The sequence below is a fragment of the Urocitellus parryii genome, chromosome 2 (genome assembly GCF_045843805.1).
Source record: "Urocitellus parryii isolate mUroPar1 chromosome 2, mUroPar1.hap1, whole genome shotgun sequence".
NCBI lineage: Eukaryota > Metazoa > Chordata > Mammalia > Rodentia > Sciuridae > Urocitellus > Urocitellus parryii.
In genome coordinates this window covers 225,846,233-225,870,699 of record NC_135532.1, presented here as the reverse complement: position 1 = coordinate 225,870,699, position 24,467 = coordinate 225,846,233, and the positions used below count along the sequence as shown (strand labels likewise).

The 24,467-nt window shown below is 41.2% G+C and overlaps 1 protein-coding gene across 6 annotated transcripts in view; it reads right to left on the bottom strand.

Moving 5' to 3' along the window:
• Nucleotides 1–24,467, bottom strand: part of Pcbp3 (poly(rC) binding protein 3) — a 223,477-nt gene that overhangs the window by 166,403 nt on the left and 32,607 nt on the right. For all 6 annotated transcript variants that reach the window (XM_026381287.1, XM_026381286.1, XM_026381282.1 and 3 more), the window contains exon 2: nt 1,064–1,165. The gene's annotated coding sequence lies outside the window, so the exon portion shown is untranslated. The remainder of the gene's footprint in view (nt 1–1,063; nt 1,166–24,467) is intronic.

Here is a 24,467-nt window from a genome sequence, read left to right as displayed (position 1 = left end):
AAAAACTAAAAAATAAATATTTAAAAAAAAACTGATTAGTATGTGTATTTAACATATTGATCCCAGAATAAAGTACAAACAGCAGCGATATTCTTCCTATACAAACACCTGCTGTTTCCCACTGCTGGCTGCCTTTTCATGTCCATCTGGAGATGCCAAGTCCAGAGTCACATGGTTGTTGCACAATGCCACTTTCTCTAGCCAACCTCGGGACGCAGTGCGTGGGGACTCTGCCTGTGGAGGTTCTGGGTTCTGGTGATTGCTCAGCTCCAGATGTATTACCATGACTCTGTAGTTACACTAAAAATGTTTCCCTCTTCTGCTTCTAGAGTAACCTCTCTCTACCCATGCCCCTGTCCATTCCTCATTGTCAATCTCCCAGCGATGGCCTGGCTTGCACCCTCCCCTTGGTAGTCCCCACTTGCCCATGCCCATGTGGAGCCGACCCTCTCCACAGCCTTAGTCACACAGCTACGTGCTAGGGCACCACAGGCTTGTCTATCTGGCCATGGCTGTGACACAAAGGCACATACTCACTCCCTGCATTCCACCTGTGTGTTTGACACAAGAGAGAACTTCCACACCCTTCCCCCTTTCAGGAGCCAGGCTCCAGACTACTTGCCTCTCACTAGCCCCACATTGTTCTCCCTTCCTCAGCTTTCTAGAATGTTCTGACATCACAATCAGCAGCCCTGCACTGCTGTTCTTTTCTAAAATTTGATGGCTACTTTTATACAAATTATTTCCTTGTGACATTTAAAAGCAGTTAATCATTCTCCATAAAATATCCTGTAGCAACCACATTCAGTTAAAAAAAATCAAGTATAAAACATAGTAGGTAACCGACATCATTGGGAATGGCAGGGTAATGACCACCAACAGCTCTCCCCTCCATAAAATCAAAGAGAAAACTGGAAAAAAACGGTCATAATTAACTTTTAAGAACTCCGCAAATTAATCAAGAGGTTGCAGCAATCCAAGGGTCATCTGTTCAAGGAAAAAAAGACAAACAAACAAACTGAATCTTGGCAAAAATGGCAAGCTTTGTGGCACTGTCACTTACCCTGCTCCCATCCCCTTCCCCAGTTCCAGGAGAGCTCTGCAGTCAGGAGCAGCAGCCACAGCAGGGAGGGCAGAGCAGGGCTTCCTCCACAGCTCTGAGCACCTGCATTTGAAAGAGAAGGAGGATCAGTAAGCCAAATTCCCACCTTAAGGAACAAGAAAAACAGAGAAAACCAATCCCATATCAAGCAGATTAAAGGAACTAGCTAATGCTCAAGCAAAAATAAACAGTAGAAAAACAAGACCAAAAGCTGGCTCCTTGAAAAGAGCAACACTGAGAAACCTTTTTCCAGGCTGAAAAAAGAGAAAGAGAAGACTCAACTAGGAATGAAAGCAGATGTTACTTTCAAATTTACAGAGAAAGTATTACAAGGAGACACTATGGGCAATTCACATCAACAAATTAGATAAACTAGATGAAGTGAACAAGTTCCTAGAAATACGTACAAACTATAAACACTGACTCAAGAAAATATAGAAAGCTGAATAAACCCCAACAGATTGAATTAGTAATCAAAAAACTTCCATAAGGAACCAGGTCCAGGATCAGGTCGCTTCACTGGTGAATTATGCCAAATGCTTAAAGAAGAATTGACATCAATCCCTCACTAACTGTCCCAAAATGCAAAGGAGGAAAGGATAAATCCCACCTCACTTCATGAGGCCCATGGTTCCCAGACACCAAAACCAGACAGAGATCTCAGAGGACAATTACAGACGAATATCTCTCGTGAACAGATGCACAACTTCACAACAAAATACCAAATCCATAAATACATGATAAAAAAGAATCACACACCATCACCGAATAGGATTTACAAAAAAAAAAAAAAAAAAAAAAAAGCAAGGTTGGTTTAGCTTTCAAAAGTCAATCAATGTGACATGTCATATTAAAGGAATAAAAGATAAAAGATAAAAATGCTTTTTTCCATTTTGTTGACTTCCATTCTTAACCTTCTTTTCTTCTACTTTTTGCTAAGTTCTTAGACACTTAAATAATGGATCTACAGTCAAGCATTGCACAACTACAAGGTTTTTATTTATATTGTTAGAGTTGTTCAATTCTAGATATTTCCATTGGAACTTCCTCCTTAAATAGAATGCTTTTTCAGTGTTTTAAAATGTCTTATATAAAAGTCTTCTTTCTCTGCGCTTTTATTATTGAGTTCTGACTTAACTACTTTGATCAAAGAACATGGTCTGAGAGAATGTGCAACTTACTTTGTGACCAAATACACAGACAGATTTGGGGACCGTTTTTTGTGCCTCAAGAGAATATGTGCACTATAGTTGGCCACATTTTTATATGGTGAAGACATAAAGCTCAATGTATTTTACCTCTAAAATCATGAATACTTTTATTTTTGTGTGTGCACTTGACTTATTGATTACTAAAAAAGGAACATCAAAATACCTCACTTGATTGCAATGAGTTAAGTTTTTTGATTACTAATTCAATTCAGCCATTTTTCCTCTACATTCTAAACTTTAGTTATTACACATAGATAAATTCTCTATGTACTCTGAGGTTTGGCTATTAGCTAGTCGTATACCACCTATGGTGTCTTGGTCAAGGACAGACCACACATAATCAGGAAGCCCCATCAAACTGTATTGCAGCTGCGCTAAGCATGGTGGCATACCCCTGTAGTCCCAGCTGCTCAGGAGACTGAGGCACAGAGGCTTGAGCCTGAGAGTTGGAGACCAGCCTGGGAAACACAGCAAGACAAACAACAACAGATCATAATTGAGCTAAACAGTCCCTGGTTGGCAGTGTGACAGCAGTGGCGATGCCACAGCCTAATGCCATGCTCACATGGTGGTGCTGGTCTAACAAACCTGCTGCGGCCCACTGCATCCCAGTAGAGAGCTCACCACTAGCTAAAGCACACAGTTCATACTGGCAATGATGATGCCTGTTTATTGTTTACCACACTACACTTCAATCACTGTCTTAGAGCACATTCTTTCTGCTTGGAAAAAGCACAGCTTGCAGTACGGCCGCCTCAGCCAGCTCCCGGATTCCAAAAGGCTCTGTTATCACAGAGGATGATGGCTCCACGCATGCCACTGCCCTGAAGACCTTCCAGCAGGACAAGAAGTGGAGGTATAAGACTGTGACACTGATGATTGTGACCCTGCACAGGCCTACGCTAACATGACTGCTTCTCTTAGTTTTTAACAAATACTTAAAATTTTTTCTTTAAATTTAATTTAGAAATAGAAAAACATTTACAGAATAAGAATATAAAGAATATAAAATACTTTTTGCAATAAACACACAATATGCTTCTGTTTAAAGTGTTACTACAAAAGTATTAAAAAGTTTTAAAAATTAAAGTTTATAAAGTAAAAAAGTCACAACAGGCAAAAAAAAAAAGCTTAATATCAAATGGGAAAAAAAAATCTTTTGCTGTAAAGTTAGTGTGGCCTAAATGGACAGTTTTACAAAGTCCACAGGCGTCTACAGCAATGTCCCACCACACACCAACTCACCCACAGCCACTTCCAGTCCTGCCAGCTCCACTCATGGCAAGTGCCCTTTAGAGCTGTGCCATCTGGATCTCCTCATGAGACTTCCACAGAAGTAGGCAAGAACAAGATTCACAGGACAAGGGTCTACCTATGACACAAGGGGAGCTTAAGCCTATGCACACAGAGAACCTTTGTGGAGTGGACTGGCCACATGTCACATGGCTATACATCTTCCCTGTCACCCTCAGCAGCATGGTGGGAATTAGGCAGACTCTCATCCCAGGGACCTGGGTGAATGGCCCAAAGGAGAGGGCTCAGAGTCCTTCTGCCTGCGGTACACTTCCAACTCGGGGCCATGCAGGTGAAGCCCTCTAACAGGCTGCCAGCAGGGTCAGAGATGTAGGCACATCTTCAGGGTGCACTCATGGTGTGTATAAAGAAAGAAGGGACAGACGTGCCAATGGCCTTAGTGCCAGGTAGGGTAGGGCCTTCCCTCTGCCCTCAGAAGGTGATCACTGGTGCAAGAGCTAACACTGCCACTTCCTGGGGAGAGCAGGAGAACTGAGTGGAGGACAAGCCTGTATGGGCAAGCCATGTGGGCAGCACTGGGCATGGAATCTGCAGACACACAGGCCTGGCAGAGGGGAAGCAAGAGCAAGGTCAGAGACTCAGCCCACTCTGTCCAAACCAAAAGGAGAAGTGATCATCAAGTTGGAGGACAGAGACCTGGAAGGTGAGGCCATGGGGCTGACTGGTAGGGTGTTTCTCAGAATGATCAAAGGAGGCCAAGGGCAGATTCTGAGCTATGGTGGCATGCTGAAATCTGGAACTATATTCCTAGTGGAAGTAATTTCCTAAGTCTTGATAATACACTCATCCCAAAATTCCCATGTGGTCCTAGCAGCTGAGGACCTGTATGGTTCACTGCAAGGGCAGCAAGAGCGTACTATAAATTATACAAAAGAAGCAGCCTCCAAAAAAATGTGTAATCATAATGGGTAAGAAGAATATAGACCTCAAAAACAGCTCAAGCTAACAAGATGCTGACCACAAACCAACATTTCCATTGTCAGTGGGAGATATGTGGATAAGTCGTACAGTAACAAAAAGACAGAAGAGGGTCAGTTTTCAAAAATAGCTCAAATAAAAACCTGGCAGGGCTGGGATTGTGGCTCAGTGGTAGAGCACTTGCCTAGCATGTGTGAGGCACTGATTTCAATTCTTAGCACTGCATATAAATAAACAAAATAAAGTCCATTGACAACTAAATATATATATACACATACACACACACACACACACACACACACACACATACATACATAAAACCTGGCAAAGTTAGTGAAGTATACACTGGAGCAAGGAAACACAACATCATACCTGTTAGAATTGCTAAAATCCAAAAAATTGAATCTAACAAGTGCTGGCAAGGATGTAGGAACACTCCTTCATCACACGTAGGGATGCAGAACAGCAAGGCACTTGGCAAGGCAGCTTGCTGGTTCTCTGTCATCTAACTGTGCTCTCACCAGACCACCTTCAGCTACACTCCCTGGTCTCACCCACACAGGTTGAAAACTTACATTCACACAAAGGCCTGCACACAAATGATTATAGCAGCTTTATTCAGACTGCCAAAAGCTAGAAGCAACCAAAATACTTTTCAATAGGTGAACAGATAGACAAGCTGGCACATTCATAGGACTGAGTACCACCAGTGATGAAAAGAAAAGAGCTGTCAAGCTATGAAGACACAAAAGAATTGTAAGTGTATGTCACTAAGTAAAAGAAGCCAGTGTAGAGAACCTAATCCAACCTATTGGTCATTCTGGAAAAGGTAAAATAATAGTGATGGTAACAGATCTGTGGTCATCAGGGCTCAGGGCAGGGTGAATGAGTAGGGCATGGGGGATTTTCTGGTGGTAAAAGTACTCTATACTGGTAATACTGTGGTTCCAGCTATAAGACATAAAGCAGTTATCAAAATCCATAGAGATTTACAGCATAAAATATAAATCTTAATGTACACAATTTTTACAAAAATCATTTAGGAGAGTGGAAGAATCCCAAGACAGTATGTGGAATGTGATGACACAGCCTAACTGCACTAAAGACATATGAAATGTCTCACTCAAGGGTGGGAAATAGGGAGCTCTGGAGTGGAGTGGAGTCTGCAATACGCAAGGCAGCAGAAAGCCCACACAAGCACCACACTTCAGTTGGTGAAGCTGTCTCCAGGGAGAATGACTTAACAATCCCAACTCAGCTGTGTGTGTCCACCAGAACCCAACCACTAAAGAATTAAGTAAAAGGATGGTGGATGATGGGAATCAACTGTCTTGTTTTGGGAGTGGGGGTTACACACAAGAACAGAGAGTCTAGAGTGATCCATGTGGCAATGAACTAGAAATGTCAGTATGAAATGATATTTAGCTTAACCCAGACACAGATGACTACAGGTAAGTATTTAGATATGTGCATTGTACAGGTTGGTACATTCAAGTAGCCCTTTGCTTTGTCAGTTAGAAGGACCTAAAGCAACAAAACCCAGTAGCTACATATATATTCTGCAACCAAACAGATTGTTTCTTGTACTATCTGCTGATCAAAGGAACCAGGAATCCTTGGAGAAACAGCTAATCCTAGGATGGGGTCAGGAAATTCATAAAGTAAGCCTAGACCACCATACAGTGCCTAGTAAAGAAGTGCTTAACAAAGCAGCATACACACACAATGATGGAAGCCAGGCAAAGAGACACTGGAGCCAATGGAAGAGCTCCCAGAGGGTCAAAGCTGGAAGAAGTTGAGAAAAAAAAAGTAGCATAGAACTATAAACCAAGGTATAAAATAAATATGCATGAGTTCACATTAATACATAAATAAATGGGAGAATAGAGACAAATCTCCAATGATGATCCAAATTGTTCCCAGAGATATCCCACCCTCATTGAAGTAAAGCACAACCCTCTGTTCCTTAAGTGTGCACTGCACACAGTGACTTCCTCCAAGGGAATTCTGGAGTGGAGTGGAATGGAGTGGAGTGGAGTGGAGTGGAGTGGAGTGGAATCTGCAGTTGGGGGGGTGGGGACAACAGAAAGAAACAGACCCTGTGAGAAACCCCAGAGCCCCCTCCCCCAGGTGTCCAGTTCAGCAGTGAGAAACCAGGTGGACAGCATGCCCTTGGTAGATGAGCTCAACTCTGCGGTCTTCCTTCAAAGTTCATAAACCCAGTCCAACCACAAGAAAACACTGGACGCCAGCAGCTCCCAGGGGAGCCACAGTCTACAAAACGCCTGACCAGCCTTCCTCAAAACCGTCCACGTCATCGAAAACAAGGGAAGTGTGGGAAACTGGCACCGCCTCTAAGAAGAGCCGACCTAGACATTATGGTCACCTGCAATGAGGTTGCTGGTAGGATCCTGGAACAGAAAGGACATGGGGGAACACTGAGGAGTGTAAAGGACAGACATAGCTACAGCAGTGTCTTAGCACTGGCCCTCAACTGTGACAAATGTAGCTTACTAATGTAAGATGTTAAATGGTATGGGGCATACAGCAATTGTCTAAGCAATCTTCAGAATCTTGAATCTTAAATCTTAAATCTAAAACAGTTCTAAAATGAAACATTTATTTTTTTATAAAAGCATTAAAGAAAAAGACTTAGGTTACCATTAGTCTGTTCCTGGTGGGAAAAGAGCTATCTCACAGTACTGTCAAATTCTGAAAAATCATCACCACCTTCTGATATTGATATTGTTGAAGTCAGGGAAAATGCATATTTAGGAAAACATAGAAGGTCCAAGCCACAGGCAGGACTCAGGACTGTGCCAGTATCCTGCTACCTATAGTATATTTAGGATGAAGTGTTTCCCTCCTGACACAGTTATGGGATTTTTGGTCATAACAGATGAAAAACAAAGTGTTAGCTTTGCCACAAAAATATTCATTAACTCTGACATTGAATATTCATCTTGGGACACTAAATATTCTAGAAAGCAGCCTATCACTTCCAGTTACAAGAAATTTTTGTTGCACTTGCTAGTCATGACCTAATAGCAGCCCCTCTGGCTGAGAGCCTGCTGTAAGTGGCAATTCCCATACACTGCTGCTTTTCTCACACCAATCCCACCAGATAGGGACTACTGCTTTCTCTTTAGAGATTTAGAAACCGCAATCCCAAAAGGCTAAATCATTTGTCCAAAAGTTTCACAGGTAGCAAGCAAAGGGGCCAAGCTTAGAAATCATGTCTCCCTAGCTGGAGCTAGGGTTGGCTTTTCCTCCAGGTCCCTTTGCCTCTGCACACACAGCCAGGCATGTGCACACACCGACTGCAATGAGGGCCCACCCAGCCATGTGCAGAGCTCTCTGGACAATGGATGTTTTTGTGACTTGTGCAGAGGCTCCCAGGGGGAACACAGAATTATTCTACAGGAGAAAAACCAGGAGGCATCTTGAGTCTGTGCCTTGAACCTGAGCCAGGTCCTAAAAGCTTCACGGAGCCCCATGAGTCACGCCCATCAATATGCATTAGCTCTTGGACAGTAATTCCCGAAGTGCTTCAGAACCTTAAAGAGATCAACTCTGCACCAAACTCGCCTCCCTGAGCTACAGTTGTAGCTTTTCTTGCTTTATTTAAATGAGACATTGACTTTATTCTTCCATCTTTGTTAGACTTACTTATGTAGAGAGCTATTTTACAAGTGGTCCTTTCACTTTGTTTCCTGAACAGTGGGAAGATCCAAAATGGTCAGTTTCCAGACATTTTATGGTTCCCAAACCTCAGTCAGCAAAACAGCGATGTTGTCCTCCCTGGCTTCTTGATCAACACAGGATCTCAAACATGTCTTTGGAGAACTGAATCTTAGAACTGACCAGGATTTTTAGAGTCATTTAACTCTACTGCAGACTCCCTCTGTTGCCCCTCCTACACAGCCTCCCCCACGAGACCTCACCTCTGCAGATTTCTTCAGGCAGCCAGAGAGAGCACCATCCATGCCCTTGGTGAGGTGCGCCACTGTGATGCACCCCCAGCATACACAGTACCCTGGTCCTGAACATGCTCCATTACACAGCCCAGCAAATGCTAGCCTCCAGCAGGCTGCAGGCACAAGCCCCAGGAGGGAGCTGTTGAGCAGGTGAGTGGGCTCTCTCCGCGCTCTCTAAGCTGGACTCAGCTCCCTCAATTCCCTCATTCAGCTGCTAATAACACAACCTGTACTTGGCAAGTACCTTCTATAGTCACTTTGAATGCGCCTCAGTGGAGGATCATGTGCACTGCCCAAAGCTTCTCAGCATGTGGACAAAAGAGATCATGGGAAATGAAGACTCTCACCCCTAACTCTTATTGGATCAAAATCTGGATTTAAAAAATCCAGGAGAAATGTGAGCATATTAGAGTTTGAGAAGCTCTGGTCTAGACACATGAAAACAAACAAGCATTCAATTCCAAGGCTTCTATCAGGGAGTATTTCAGGTGGGAGGCTCTCATTTTAGCAGCATGCATGACATTCAGCTGACATGGAGTAAGAGCAGGGTGGGGCCTCAGGGCCCAGGACAAAAACTGAAGAAAAGAACAAAACAAGCATGCCAAGGTCTTCACAGTCATGAGACTCCTGTCATCTCTTACTTACATCCCTCTAGGCACTGTCTTAAACTGTTTGATCAAAGTTGCAGAGGTAAAGATGGCTTTTTTTTTTTTTTTTTTTTTTGTAAACAAAACAGTAGTTCTCAGATGTACATCCCCTTGGAACTGGGACATACAGAATTGAAGAAACAGGAATCCATCCAAAAGAGGCAGTAGCTCACCTCCAAAGAGGGACACATAGACGCTCCACATCAACACTGCCCTCAGCCTGGCTGGAGCTTGGCCTGCCTGCTAAGTGGCCTCCCCATGCCATTCGGTATTCCTGCTAACTGGACCAGCACTTGCCGACAAGACAGAACCTCGCTCACCCTACTGCATGTCAGGATATGGGCTAGGGAGCAGAAAGAGGGAAAGAGAGAAACAGAGGGATACATAGAGAAGGGGTGAGGAAAGAAGAGGGGAGGGGAAGAGGAAAAGGAAAGCTGCACCACAGCGAAGTGGGCATGCCAGAGACACTGTGACCCAGCCTGCCTGGGTTATGGCAGAGAGCCAGCAAACTGCTCCTAGTGGCTCAAGCCTTGGCCAGAAGGGTCAAGCTCTGGTACCACCCAAGGAGCTCTGAAAGAGGTGGAGATGGGGCCCCAGAGATTCAGACTTTTCTTCTAGGGGGACCTGGGCACCACTGTTGTGTAGAAGGTGCTGGGTGTCTTGACATAACACTAATGTGCAGTCTGAGAAGACAAGCACTGGTCCACGAGAAAAGACTTACTCAAAGGCATGGCACCGGCCACTCCCACAGCACCACATGGGCATGGGTACCTGAGCAGGGAGCCTGTTGGGCAGCAAGGGTCCTCTCCAGGTCAATCCACCCTGCAGCCAAGCCAACATTTTTTTTTTTTTTTTTTTTTTTTTTTTTTTTTGCCTCCCAGGCTTATGGCAAGGGAAAGGGAGGGGCAATAAAGCAAGGCACACAGGCTAGTTTTGTACAGCCTGTGAATTAAAAATGGCTTTTATGATTTACAAAGTTCACAGGGAAAACAACATCAGAGAACACATGGCCCACCATAAAAACATCTACAGATCCCTGGCTCCTGGCAGCCATAGGTACATAGATATGCTAAGCAGGGACTCGCCTTGGTGAGCACTTCACCTGAAAACTCCCAGCCCAAAGGGCCTGAAATGCTTTGAAAGGTGAAGCCAGGTGGAAGCAGGATCAGTCACCCTAAGAATATTGAGAAAAAAATGCACTCACTCAGTGCCAAGCCCCGTGTGGAGCATCTAGAGGCACCTATGTCCATGTCCACAAGGGATGGTCCAGTCCAGTGAGGCTCATGAAGGGCATCTGTGAAGCCACACAGTTGGTGAAGGACCAGACTGTGCCCCATCCGGGTTGACACTAACCCACAATGTCTAAGTGTCCAATCTGGGTCCCTGCTGTGTCCTCACATTGAGGCCCCTGCCTGTAAGGGTGGAACCTTGAGCTTAAAGTGTTCCTAAGACAGGTAGAAGCAGCAGCACCCATTGCCTGGCCCCAGCAGCTATCTCCACAGCCTGCACAGAGCCTGCCTTGTCACAGGAAATAACATGTGGGACAAGCCACACTCCGAGGAAGCAGCCTGGGACTCACAGCCATGCCCCAGGCCCAAGAAACCACTCAGAGCTCAGAGGAGGGACCAGTAGTGGCCTCACTGCTAGATTGACAGAGCACCTCGCAGCCAGCAAAGTGACCCTCACAACAAACTCAGATTAACTGTCTCAAGCCAGAAAAAGAGACCGCATCCTGAAGACCAGAGAGGTTAGCTACAGAGACCAAGCTCCAAGAGCTGAAGGGAAGTGGGCCCTGGGCTATCTTCAGAATCCGTGCCATGTTGTGCGAGCAGCCAGCAGTGCTTCGTCCTACACCTGCACCATATCACACCACTCTGCAGGTCGTCTGGCTCACAAAATTGATTTAGGAGAGATTATTCAATTCCATTTTACATTTTCCTGTTTTGGAACTCTGCCAGCAGCAACTGCTATTCCTCCAGAGGTCAGGAAGCTATGGACAAGGCAATCTCTTGCCGTTGTAAATGGAACTCCATATTCCCTTTATGAATTTCCTGTCAATCTTCAAATTACTTCAAATACGATTGCCCTTCACTTAGACAGTGTTTTATGTCTCCATGTCTGCCTCCTTCCCATATCCCATTACCTCCTTGGCGGCACATGACACTCCCCAGGAGCCCCTCGGGGCGCCTGTGTCAGAGGGAGGGCAGTGGTCGGGCATAGGAGGGGCCCAGGCAGCCTCTCGTCTGCAGCCAACTCGCTGACCACAGCAAACATAAGCTGGTATATCTTGCATTTTTAAAATTCCCACTAGGTCCCATTTTCCCCACCAACTGCCACCACATTTCCTACGCTTTTCTGCAAGAAAAATGTGAGCTATGTCAACTATCACTGCTGTCATCAGCTGCCCTGGCTCCAGTCTGGCTCTGCTGTACCTTGGACCAAGCCTGCCCTTCTCCTAGCCACCAACAACTGCACACTGCCTATGGCTGCTGCCACTGTCCCCTGGAGCCGCCTCCACCATCGAACACAACCTCACCACCACCTACTCAGTTGCTGGCAGTGTTCCGGCTTTCCTCCAGCTGCTCAGTTGTCCCTCCCAGTCTTCCTTTTGATCTCTTAACATCAGAGGGCTCACTTTCAGTCCTGGATCCTCAAATCTCTCTGTATTCCCCATCCATCCATCTAAATGCCATTCAGTCCCAAATTACCCCATGTCCAGTATTCTCTCCCAAAACTGACCAACAGTGCCACAGCCTCCAAAGTAATCAGCAACTGTATCCTCAGCCTCCCCATCTTCCAGTCTAGCCCCAAGGGCTTCCCTATGTAGGAAAACATCCAGGCTGCCTTTCCAGGTTATTGGGCCAAAAGTCACTCTTGACAGAGCTCTGCTTCAAGCCACACCTTGAGCCCACCCTCCTCACACCTCTACTGCTTCTCTCCTGGAGAGTGACTGCCTAACAGGCTCCTTCTCCTGCCCCTGTTCCCTGGAACAACAGAGTCATCCTGTAGGAGCCTAAATCCATCCATGGCACTGCTCTTCTCACAGCCCACATGGCTCTCTATTTCCTGCAGAGGAAAAGTAAGATTCTTCCACTGGCCTTCAAGGTCCTGTAGGACTGCTCTCCATTCCCAGCCATCCCCCTCCCAACTCCAGCCACTCCATTCTCTCCTTCCTGTGAGGAGCACCAGGCCTTTCCTCAGTTGGCACCTTCTCAAGGAGAGCAGCCCTGTGCACCCCTGTGAGAAGGTGAGCCACCCTCCTCCCCAGCTTTGCACTGCTTCTGTGACAACATGTAGAAAGGGACTTCTTCATCACATTCCTTGGTCTATAATGTTCACTGGGGGCAGGATTTCTGTTCTGTTCACTGAGATCATCCAAGCACCTAGAACAGCCCTGGCACTGAGGAACTAGTGTTCCATAAATTTGAATTCAAGAACTGAGCCCCATGGAAACCAAAGTAAAAAGGTAATTGAAACAGTTAATTTGTGGCTCTGTGTTGGTGTTTAAGGGATTAACAAAACCAGCAGGGACAGGTGGCAGGAGAGCACATTCCCGACACTACACTATAAGGGACACACAGTTTTGCAAAGAGGGATGGCATGATAGTGACTTACATTTTATAACCAAACTTTTGATTCTGAAATAATTGTAGATTGATCTGCAGTTGCAGATAGAACACAGAGATACTTGTGTACCCTTAACCACAACGGTTATGTCTTGCATCATTATTGTGAAACGTCCTAGCCAAGATAGTAACACTGGCACAGTCGAGAAAGAGAACATTTCCATCACAAGGATCCCCTTTTCTCTTATAGAACCATGACCACCACATCCCTCCCAACACCATGCCCTCAGCCTGGCAACCACTGATATGCTCTCCACATCTGTAACTTTCCATTCCAACAATGGGATAGGCATGAGACAATACAGCATGCAGTCCTATGGGATTGGCTTCTTCACTCAGCTCATGTCCCTGGAGAGTCACCCAGGTGCTCTACCCTGAGTTCAGTCCTCACTGCAGAGTGTACTCAGTGCGTTTTCCCATTTATCCAGAGAAGAACATCTGGATTGTTCCCAGTTTCTGGCTATTTCAATGAATCTACTGCAAACATTTTAATAGGTTTTGTATGAACCTGGTTTTCATCTCTCTGGGATCAATGTGCAGAAGCTGATGTTGCTGGGCTGTGTGACAATCGCTCAATGCTTCATGAGTGCCTGCTAAGCTGTTTCCAAAGAGGCTATAGCATATCTCCTACCCACAGTGCATAAGGCGATCAGTTCCTCCATGTCCTCACCATTGCTTACTATTATCACCATTTTAGGTCTCATTCTAATAGATGTGTGGTGATGGCTCATCATGATTTTAACTTGCATTTTCTGACTAGCTAATAATATTGAACATCTTTTCACATGCTACCTGCCATCTGTATATTCTCTTGGGTAAAATGTCTCTTCATGTCTTTTATGTAGCTTCTCGATCTACTGTTGATTTTTGAGAGTTCTTCATATATTGCAATACCAGTCTTTTCTAAGTATATGATTTTCAAATATTTCTCCTAGTTTGTGGCTCTTTGCACAGAAACAGGTTTTAATTTTAATAAAGTCCAATTTATCAATTTTCCTTTTATGGATGATGTTTCCTATCAGGTATAGCCCTCAAGCACAAAGATTTCTTCCATTTCTGCCCTAAGTTATATAATTTTGCATTTTAGATCTGGGTCTGCCATCAACTTTGAGTTAATTTTTGTATGTGGTGTGAGACTCAGATGGCGGCTCATGTTTTCTGCCTGTGGGGAACTGCATTAGCACCATTTGTTAGAAAGGTCATCCCATCCCCCGACCTTTTCTTTTTTTTTCAGTTGTACATGGACACAATCCCTTTCTGTTTATTTATATGGTGCTGAGGATTAAACCCAGTGCCCCACATATGCAAGACAAGCACTCTACCACCGAGCCACAATCCCAGCCCCAACTTGCTTTTGCAATCCTCAAAAACCATTCCAGAGCCTAATTTCTCAAAAAGTATTTGAGTACATTTCTGTAGTTCTCTACTGAAGTCCCTATTCTGTTCCAATGACCTCTGTGTCCAGTCTTCAGAGAGTATCACATGATCTTGACTACATGGCTATGAAATAGGTCTTGTAGTCAGGTAGATTAATTCCTCCCACTTTACTCTTCCTTTTCAAAATTGCTTCAGCTATTCTAGTTACTTTGCTTTTTCTTATTTATTTTAGAAGTAGCCTGTCCATATTAACAAGAGTTACTATTAAATTGTAATAGAAATTGCACTATCTCTATAATAATTTGGGGAGAACTGATGTTTTTACCAAGTTAGATTTTCCAGTCCATGGACATGGTATGTGTCTCCATTTATTTTTTGATTTATTTTATTTCTTTCATCATCTTTCTGTAATTTTCAGTATAAAAGTCCTACACATGTTTTATTATATTTATAACTAAGAGTGTGTTTATTTTTCAGGTGTTCTATTATATTTTAAATTTTGTGGGTTCATGTGTTTATTGATAGTACACAAGAGTACACTGATTTCTATGTGTCTATCTTTTATTGCACAATCTTGTTGAACTCACTGATTCTAGGAGGGTTCTGTAGATTCCTTAGAATTTTCCACATAGAAAATTTAATTATCTGCAAATAAGAACAATTTTATTTCAACCTTTCTGATCCATAAATCTTTTAACATTTTTTTCCCCTTATTATACAGGCTACAATTTCCAGCACTATGTCGAATGTGAGTGAACAATCTTGTCTTGTCCCTGATCTTAGGGGGAAATCATCCTTTCATTATTAAATGTTAGTTGTAGTTTTTATCAAGTTGGGTAACTTTTTTATTATAATAACAATATAAACAATATGGGTAATCTGTAACAGTAGAAAATTATTTTTCACAGTCTGAAGGCTGGAAGTCCACTATCAAGGCACCAGCATTCAGGAACTGGTAAAAGCCTTCTTATCACATCCCCACCTGACAGAAGGGGCAAACACTGTCCTCATATGGCAGAAGACCCAAGAGTAAAAGATCCTATGCTAGCTAATTCAACCGTTTTAAAAGGTACTAATCCATTCAGAGGACAGAGCCTTGATGACCCAATCATTTCCTAAAGGCCCTACCTCTTGAAACCATGATGGGGATTTTCAACCATGAACTTGGGAGACATTCAGACCATGGACAGCATCCCCTATTGCTTATTTCCTGAGGGCTTTCATCATGGATAGGTCTCCACTGCATCAGTGATCTGATCTCTTGATTTTTCTTCTTCAGTCTATTAATATGGAGTGTTACTTTAATTGATTTTCAAATACTGAACCAGCTTGCATTTCTGGAATACACCCATTTGATCATGGTGCATGATTCTTGTGTATGTGTGTGTATATATATATATATATATATATATATATATATATATATATATATTCTTTGTATATATTGTCTATATTGCTGATTGCTAATGCTTTGCCAAAGATTTTTGCATCTATCTTCCTGGAGGATATGGGTCTGTATTTTAATTTTTTAAATTTTTTGTAATGTCTTCTTCTGGCTTTACTATCAGGGTATTATTCACTTCATAAAATGAATTAAGAAGTTTTCACTCCTCCTTTGTTCTCTGGAAAACAAAATAACCAAAATTACAAAACACGATGGAGAGGTCAAAAGAGTAAAATAAAAGGCAGAACAACAGAAATCATCCAATCTGAACAACAAAAATAAAATGACTGAAGACAAATGAACAAAGGCTCAGAAAACTGGGGACTACAGAAAAAGAGCTACTCACCCTGTCATTACAGCTCCAGAGGAGGAGGGGAAAAAGCAGAGCAAAAAAAAAAAAAAAAAAAAAAAATACTTAAAGAAATAATAGTTAAAATTTCCATGCTATTTTTCTAGAGTAGAACAGTTATCATGTAAAAGTTTTCTGACAGGGCTAGAAAGACCCTTTCCTGGTTTCCTGGCTGAAGAAAGAATATACTTTTTCATTTCATCTTTTTTTTCCTGTGCTGATTGGTATTTATGGGTGGCCATCTTCTTATGCCAAGTCTGAAAGATATAAAAGGGAAAAAATCCAAAGAATTCTCTACCATGGCATCCATGGGTCCCATCCTGGGAGCCCCATAAAGACAGTGTGTTAAGGAGGAGAAGGCAGGGCTCTGATCCAGACACTGCTGATAACAGGTGAAGTAAGACAAGGACTGAGTGTTGACCACTGGGTCAGCAAAGTTAATCCTCACAAAACTATTTTGGTGACAAGAGGGCAAAATACAGATGGTAATGGGTTTAAAACAGAATAGGAAAGGGTTTGAGACTGCAAATGTAGACCTAAGTCTTAGGTAAGTCACTAATTTCACCTATAACTGAGGAACATGATGAGTTTTCTTCCTCAGATGAATCTTTACTGAGGACCTTCTTTGGTTTAGACACAGCAAAGTCAGAAGATCCAAGGTGAAGATGATTTGCAGAACTGTAGAGAAAGACATACGCATAACAAGTATATTTGATTGCAAGAGAAGATCACAAATATTTGTAATACCACTGTGGAATGGCAAATTCTCTACTGAATGGAAGTGAGGGCAAAATTCTCCAAAGATGTAACACTATGCCTTGAATGAAGATTTTAAAGAGGGGATTATATATTGCTGAAACTTACGGAGTTAAGATGGTGTCACTGACAAAGAAAGACCTGAGCTTAACTCTCAAGAGACATTGAAAATCACTGTTTCAATACCCTTACAATGCCCTTTAGGCCAAAACAATATGGACAATGCACAGTTTAACTGTCTATCCTTAATATTTGCAAAGTATCATATAGGAGGCTAAATGAAAGTTAAGCTACAAAATAAAAACATAAAAAGTCTATCCAACCTACCCCCTCTCAAAAAAACCACCTATATATACCCCTCCAACTCTCACCATCTGAGTTTTTTTTTTAATTTAAAGATCACAAACCATATCCTAACATTAAAATCAAAGTCCAAATGATATACATTCTTTACATACGGACATATATATATGTTATAGATGGACCCAATATCTTTATTAGTTTATTTTTATGTGGTGCTGAGGATCGAACCCAGTGCCTCCCACATGTGAGCAACAGGAATTAGTTGAGCACACAGGACAGAAAATATAAGTGTGGTCTTCAAGGAGAACTTCTATTCTGTGGGGAACAAAAGATGGGAACTGCTGCTCAATAGTTCAATGCCCGTTTTACAGGAGGAAAAGCACCCTGAATATGCTGAGGAGGGTATTGTGTCCAACTATGACTAAAAAAAAAAGATGGACCAATAGTATGTTATCTACAGTAAAACCCACACTAAATACAAAAAGATTAAAAGTAAAAGGACAGAAGAAATATGTCATTCAAACACTAAACAGAGAAAGGACACTAGATAATGATAAAAATGTGAACTTGTCAAGAAGACATAACAATCCTACATGTGTAGGTACACAACAATAGGGTTTTTTTTTTACTTCTTTATTTTTTATTCTAATTTGTTATATATGACAGCAGAATGCATTACAATTTATATTACACATATATAGCACAATTTTTCATATCTCTGGTTGTATACAAAGTACATTCACACCACTCGAGTCTTCATACATGTACTTAGGGTAATGATATCCATCTCATTCCACCATCTTTTTTACCCCCATGTCCCTCCTTTCCCTCCCACCCCTTTACCCTATCTAGAGTTCATCTAATCCTCCCATGATCCCCCTCCCAACCCCACTATGAATCACCTTCCTTATATCAGAGAAAACATTCAGCATTTAGTTCTTGGGGATTAGCTAACTTCACTTAGCATTATATTTCTCCAAGTCCATCCATTTACCTGCAAATGCCATGATTTTATTCTCTTTTTATTGCTGAAATACATGCCACAGTGTTTGCCTAACAGGAGCAAGGCCCTGGATTCAATCCCCAACACTGCAAAACAACAACAAAAAAAATAAAAACACATAATAAAACCCGAGAGAATTAATAGTAGAAATAAGAAAATATTTTTCTCTATGCACTAGATAAAATAGGTAGACATGAAATCAGTAAGAGAATAAAGACTTGAACACCATCAACCAATTTGCCCTAATTGAAAACTTAGAACATGCCAGTCAACAACTAAAAAATATAAACTAAATTCAAAAAAATATGAAAAAGTATAAAATAATACAAAATGCTTTCTCACTACCATAAAATTAAATGACAAAACGACACCTATTAAAAAATCTTGAATATTTAGAAATTTAAAAAATTGAAGACATCAATGGACAAAGAAGAAATCACAAGAAATTTTGGAAAATAAATTGTCTGAAAATTAATATATAAGATAGCAAAAATATGTAAAATGATATCACTAATCCAGAATATAGTTTAGTAGTTTGTGTTAAAAGTAATGCTTTTCCTATATTTGATAATAGCAAGATATTACCTATAATATTTATAGTTTTATAAAACTTTTTATAATTTCATTAAAAAAAAAAACTAAACTTGCACAACCTCACAAACCACAAACTGTGTTCCTGGGCATTTATTCCAAATAATGTAATGTATGTTCACAAAAAATCCTGTGCATGAATGTTCATAGTAGTTTTATTCTATGTGGCAATACTGGAAATAATCCCAATACCCTTCAACAAGTAATGGTTAAGCAAATACTGGGACTCCATATAATGAAATACTACTCAGAAAGAAAATGGAATAAACTACTGATGCAAGGAACAATCTACAGGAAGCCCAAGTGCACTCTGCTTAGGGAAAAGAAGCTATTACCCAAAGGTTGAATAATTATGTAAGTCCATTTATACGTGAAGAACTACAGGGATGGAGAAGACTAGTGGTCCCCAAGAGTCAGGGACAAGTCTTGGAAGGGAAAGCAGCAGGAATACCAAGAGGTAACCCCAAGGAGCTGTTTTGTGGTGGTGTAATAGTTTTGTACATGGAATAAAACTGCATAAACACACACACACACACACACACACACACACACACACACAAAGTGCACCAGGAAACAATGTTCATGATCCAGGTAACAATGTGTCAACATCTATGCCCTGATTACTATATTACATTAGAGTTGTATAAGATGCCAAAACATGAGGAAGCCAGGTGGAGAGCACACAGGACTCTTCATATTATCTCTGCAATTATGTGACTCTGTAAATTATTTCAAAATAGAAAGTTACTAAAATATTTGAGATAGCAGTCTTTAGTATTTTATATCTCTGAATGCTGATTTCAGAAAAAGATACAAAATAAATGATCTTTAACTTCTGCCTTAAAAGGCTAGAAAAAAGAACAACAAAGTATATCCAAGACAAGTAGGAAGGAAGAAAATAATAAAGTTAAGAACAAAGTAAATAAAACAGTGAAAGAAAGAGAAAGAAAATGAAAATGAAAGCAAATCTATGTAATGGGAAAAGTCAATAAAATTGATAAGTATCTGGTTAGACTGATCAATAAAAGAGACAAACACCAGTTACATATATTAGTAATGAAAAAGATCTTACAACAATGAATAGGATAATGTCAAATAAAGAGAAAATTTATATCACTGAACTTATAACTTAGAAAAAAATCAATATCTTACAAAACACACATTAGTATAACTGACCAGGGATACAAAATTCTAAAAAGCTTTAAGAAGCTACATTCTTAATGTAAAATAAATCCTCCCATGAAGAAAAACCTCCCTACAAGGAAATTCCTAGATGAATTCTATCAAAAATTTAAGAAAAAAAATATATAAAACTAATACAAATTCCTTCAGAAGATAGAGAAGGGAGCACTGCCCTACTCACTTAATGAGGCCACTTTATCCTGTACAAAACCCAGCATTGCTTGGGAAAAAAATAGAACTACTAATCTCCCTCAGGACCACAGACATAAAAGTCCTTTTAAAAGTACAGGCAAATCAAGTTGGAAAATATATACTACACAGACATAGACATAGTCTTTCAGGACCAAGTGGGGCTTATCCTGGGAATGCAAGGTTGGTTTAACACTCAACTTAGAATTTTACAGCTCTGAATGTTGATAAGCACAATTCAAGACACTAATGAAGGGAAAATTCCCATGACTATCTCAATAATGCAAAAAAGGTATCATTCAACACACATTTCTGGTAAAGAATAAATTCAAAATTCAGAAGACAAGAATAAAAGAAATTCCTTGAGCTAACAAAGGCATCTATGAAAATCCTGCAGTTAACACAAAACTTCAGAGCAAATGAATGAACAAATCGAGAAAAATCCAATCTCACCACTGCTATTTGACTTTGTACTGGAGGTCCCAGACGTTAAGGTGGGAAAACACTTCGAAGAAATTCATGGTGGCTAGAAATAAGTAAAACTACTTTATTCACAGATGACAAGATTCTGCAGAAAAGTTTTATTAAATCTAATAATTAACTTTAGCTAATCTTAGAGTAAAAATTCAATATATAAAACAAACTATTTCTGTATTATCTGCCAATGATTAGAAATGAAATATTTTTAAGCAACCCTTATAATAGCATTAAAAAAAATCTAAGGAACAAATTTAACAAAATATGTTAGAATTCTGCATACTGAAAAGTTCAAAGAGCAGTGAAAGATGGGGTTGGGATTGTGGCTCAGTGGTAGAGCGCTCACCTAGCATGCATGAGACACTGGGTTCGATCCTCAGCACCACATAAAAATAAAATCAAGAAACTTTGTCCAGGTTGGGGTTATGGCTCAGTGGTAGCGTGCTTGCCTAGCATGTATGAGGCACTGTGTTCAACTCTCAGCACCACAAATAAACAAATAAATGAATAAAGGACTACGAATAACTAATAAAGAAAAAAGATACTATGTCCATCTATAACTAAAAAAAAAAATAAAGAGCAGTGAAAGAAATTAAAGAGTTACTAAATGGAGAAATTATGATGTACTTTGATGGGAAGACTCAATATTGGTAAGATGTTGATTCTCCTTGAATTTATCCATAGATTAAAAATTATGTCAATCAAAACCCTAGTAGGCTTTCTGGCAGAAGTTGACTGACTCTAATTTTTTTATTTTTATATATAAAAGACTTATAATAACCACAACTATTCAGAAAAAGAACATAGTTGGAGGAGTTAGTTTACCTTGTTTCAAATATCCAGTAATCAGTACAGTGTCTTACTAGAATAAGGAACATATATACAGGAAAAAAGGGGGGGGTCTAAAACAGACCCAAGCTTGTACGACTGACCTTTCAACCAAGGTGTTGAGGTATTTTTATGGAAAAAGAAAGTATTTCCAACAAACTATGTCAGAAGAACTGGCATTCTATTAAAAAAAAAAAAAAGGAAAACCTTGGTCCCTACCTAAAACCATATTCAAAAATTAACGCACATATGAAAGATAAATCCATGGAACTTTTAGAAGAAAAACTTTCTGACCTTGAGGTAGACTAGAATTTCTTAGAAAAAAAGAAAAGCAATACACCACAAAAGGGGGAAAGTTATAATTCATATTTCATCAAAATTTTAAAATTTTGTTCTCTGAAAGATACCATTTACAAAATGAAAAGGTAAATGATAGAATGAAAAAATACTTTTCAAATATATCTGAAAACAGACTCTTATTCAGAAAATATGAAGATCTTTTATAACTCAATAATAAGGAAACAGCAGCCCAATAAAACATAGCAAAACATTTCAGCAGACATATCACACACAAGACATAGACAGAGTTAATAAGCATGTGAAAAAGATGCTCACCATCATTAGTCTTAAGGAAAATAAACACTAAAATCACAATGACAAAGTGCCAGTAAATTGTGCCTGTGGTACAGGGCCAGTACAAGTAGAAGCCATTCAACAAGTTTGGAAACAGCTGGGCATATTGTTATAAAGTCACTTACCATAGAACTTACCACACCACCCAGCCATTTCATTGCCAGATCCTCACTCAAGGAAAATACACACATTCCCACACAAAGTCAGGGCATGACGTGCATAGCGGCTATATTACAACAGTCAAAAGCTAGAAATGATCCAAGTCTACTGACAGGCAAGTAAACAAACACACCCTACAATGGAAGACTCCTCAATGATAAAGAGGAACAGAACACACCCACACAAAATGGACTGATCTTAAAAACATAAATGCTGAAAGAAGGGAGCAAGAGACACTGCAAGATTCTATTTGCATGACAGAAGAATATCATGATTTCCTAGAAGAGAAAGTGAGATGAGGCATGGATGGAAAGGGCATCAGAGCCTCAGGTAAGTCTTCAAGCCTTGGCTGTGATGCAGTCATTAATCTGCACACTCCAAATAGGTGTGCTGATAGAGTATACAGATGAGGCAGAGTCCTGCCTTCAATCAGAATGCAGTGATTCAGAGGAGGCCAACCCACCAATGGAGCAAGCAGACTTCTTTAAAATGGTAAATTCCAAAAACTGTATTTCTATAATCATCATAGCAATGAAGCTATAAGAACTACAATTCCACACAGTAAGAGCCTGCTAGAAAAACTGAAAATAAGCCACTCAATTCTGAACATCGCCTAAGAATAAGAGTGGGTGCAAGTTGAAAGATTCTACAGAGGAAAGCAAAACCAGCAGGGTTTTTGTGCACCCCTGGGACCATTCCACTGCACCAGACTAGACACAGAAGGAGTCCCCAGCTCCAGGCCTGTTCACCCCATGGGGTTCTGGAACTGTGCAGGAGGCAGCAAGGCAGGATGGCAGTTCTCCCACACCTCCTGGTGTCTAGGAGGAGTCAGTGTCAAACTAAAGGACAGGGGCCTACAACAAGTACACAAGTTTGTCTTCCCCCTCAATTAATTCCTTTGCCAGAATTTGAATACATCTATGTATGGCAGGAGATTAAAGGGGTCATCTCAAATCTTTAACTGGATGAACAAGAATTAAGGAGACAACCTGCATGGGTCTCAGTCAAACACCCAAGTCACTCTCAAGATCAGCAGCAAACTAGGACTTTCTAAATAATGTTCTTAGGTTCACCTCAAAAAGCTAGAAAAGGAACAGCAAAGTAAACCCAACACAAATTAAAGGAAAAGAAAAGAATAACCAAATCTAGTGGCTACACCTGTAATCCCAGCAACTCAGGAGGTGAAGCATGAGGATCACAAGTTCAAAGCTGTCCTAAGTAACTTAGTGAGACTGTGTCTCAAAAAATATATAAATTGAAAGACCTGGGAGTGCTCAGTGGTAGAGCCCCATTTCAGGTAGTGAAAGAAAGGAAAAAAAGAAAGAAAGAAGAAAAAACAGAAATCAACACAATTTAAAACAAAAAATTAATCAAACTAAAAGCTAGTTCTTTGAAAAAAATCAACAAAATCTATAAACTCATAACTAGAAGGATCAAGTTTTTTTTAAAGAAGGTATAACATATCATTATCAAGAACCAAAGAGGAATCATTTCTACAGAGCCCAGAGATAACAAAAGGCAATGAGCAGATACCCTGAACAGCATCAGCATGCTCAGCAACTTAAAACTGGCTCGATTTCTTCAAACACAGAAACTACCCTAGCTCATTCAAATATACAGATAACCCAAGCAGACCATATCTATTACATAATTCAAATTCCTAGTCTAAAGCTCTAAGCGCAAAAGCCTATACTGGTGAACTCTGTCAAACGCTAAAGAAATAAATAACACAGATGCTACACAAACTGTTACAGTAAACAGAAGAGAGCGAGCAGAGGATCCAAGTTGGCAGGCCAGAGGGAGGCAGCATTCTGTGTCTCTCCGTGACCTGGGATCCAAGTAGTGAGAATACTGCTTCTCTGTGAGCTATACTACTGCCCCCACACAGAAAGCACTGTGCCCATCCAGGACTCCAGGCCTCAGCGACAGAGTAGGCCTCCCAACTACTCACCCACGCAGGACTACCGGGTTTCTGAGCACTGTGCCCATCCAGGACTCCAGGCCTCAGTGACAGAGTAGGCCTCAAAACTACTCACCCACGCAGGACTACCCGCGTATCTGACTACCATCGGGCAGCAGCAGCACCCACAAAGAACTTTCGGCCACCCACCCAAGCAGAAGTCACGGACACTGCTCCCATGCAGGATATCTGGCAGCTTCCCAAGTGTAGGAACTCCCCGCCGCCACCCTCATGTGGACCGCCACCTACCAACGTGGGCTCCCCAGTTGCCAACATCTTGGGACCCTGCAACAGTGGAGATAGCCCCTTACGCGCAATAGCCTACGTGCACCCCAGAACTTCACGCAGGCTCTGAAGTCAGTCAACAGCGACACACTGCATGCCACAGAGCTAGTCTCTGAATTCATGGTCCAACACCATC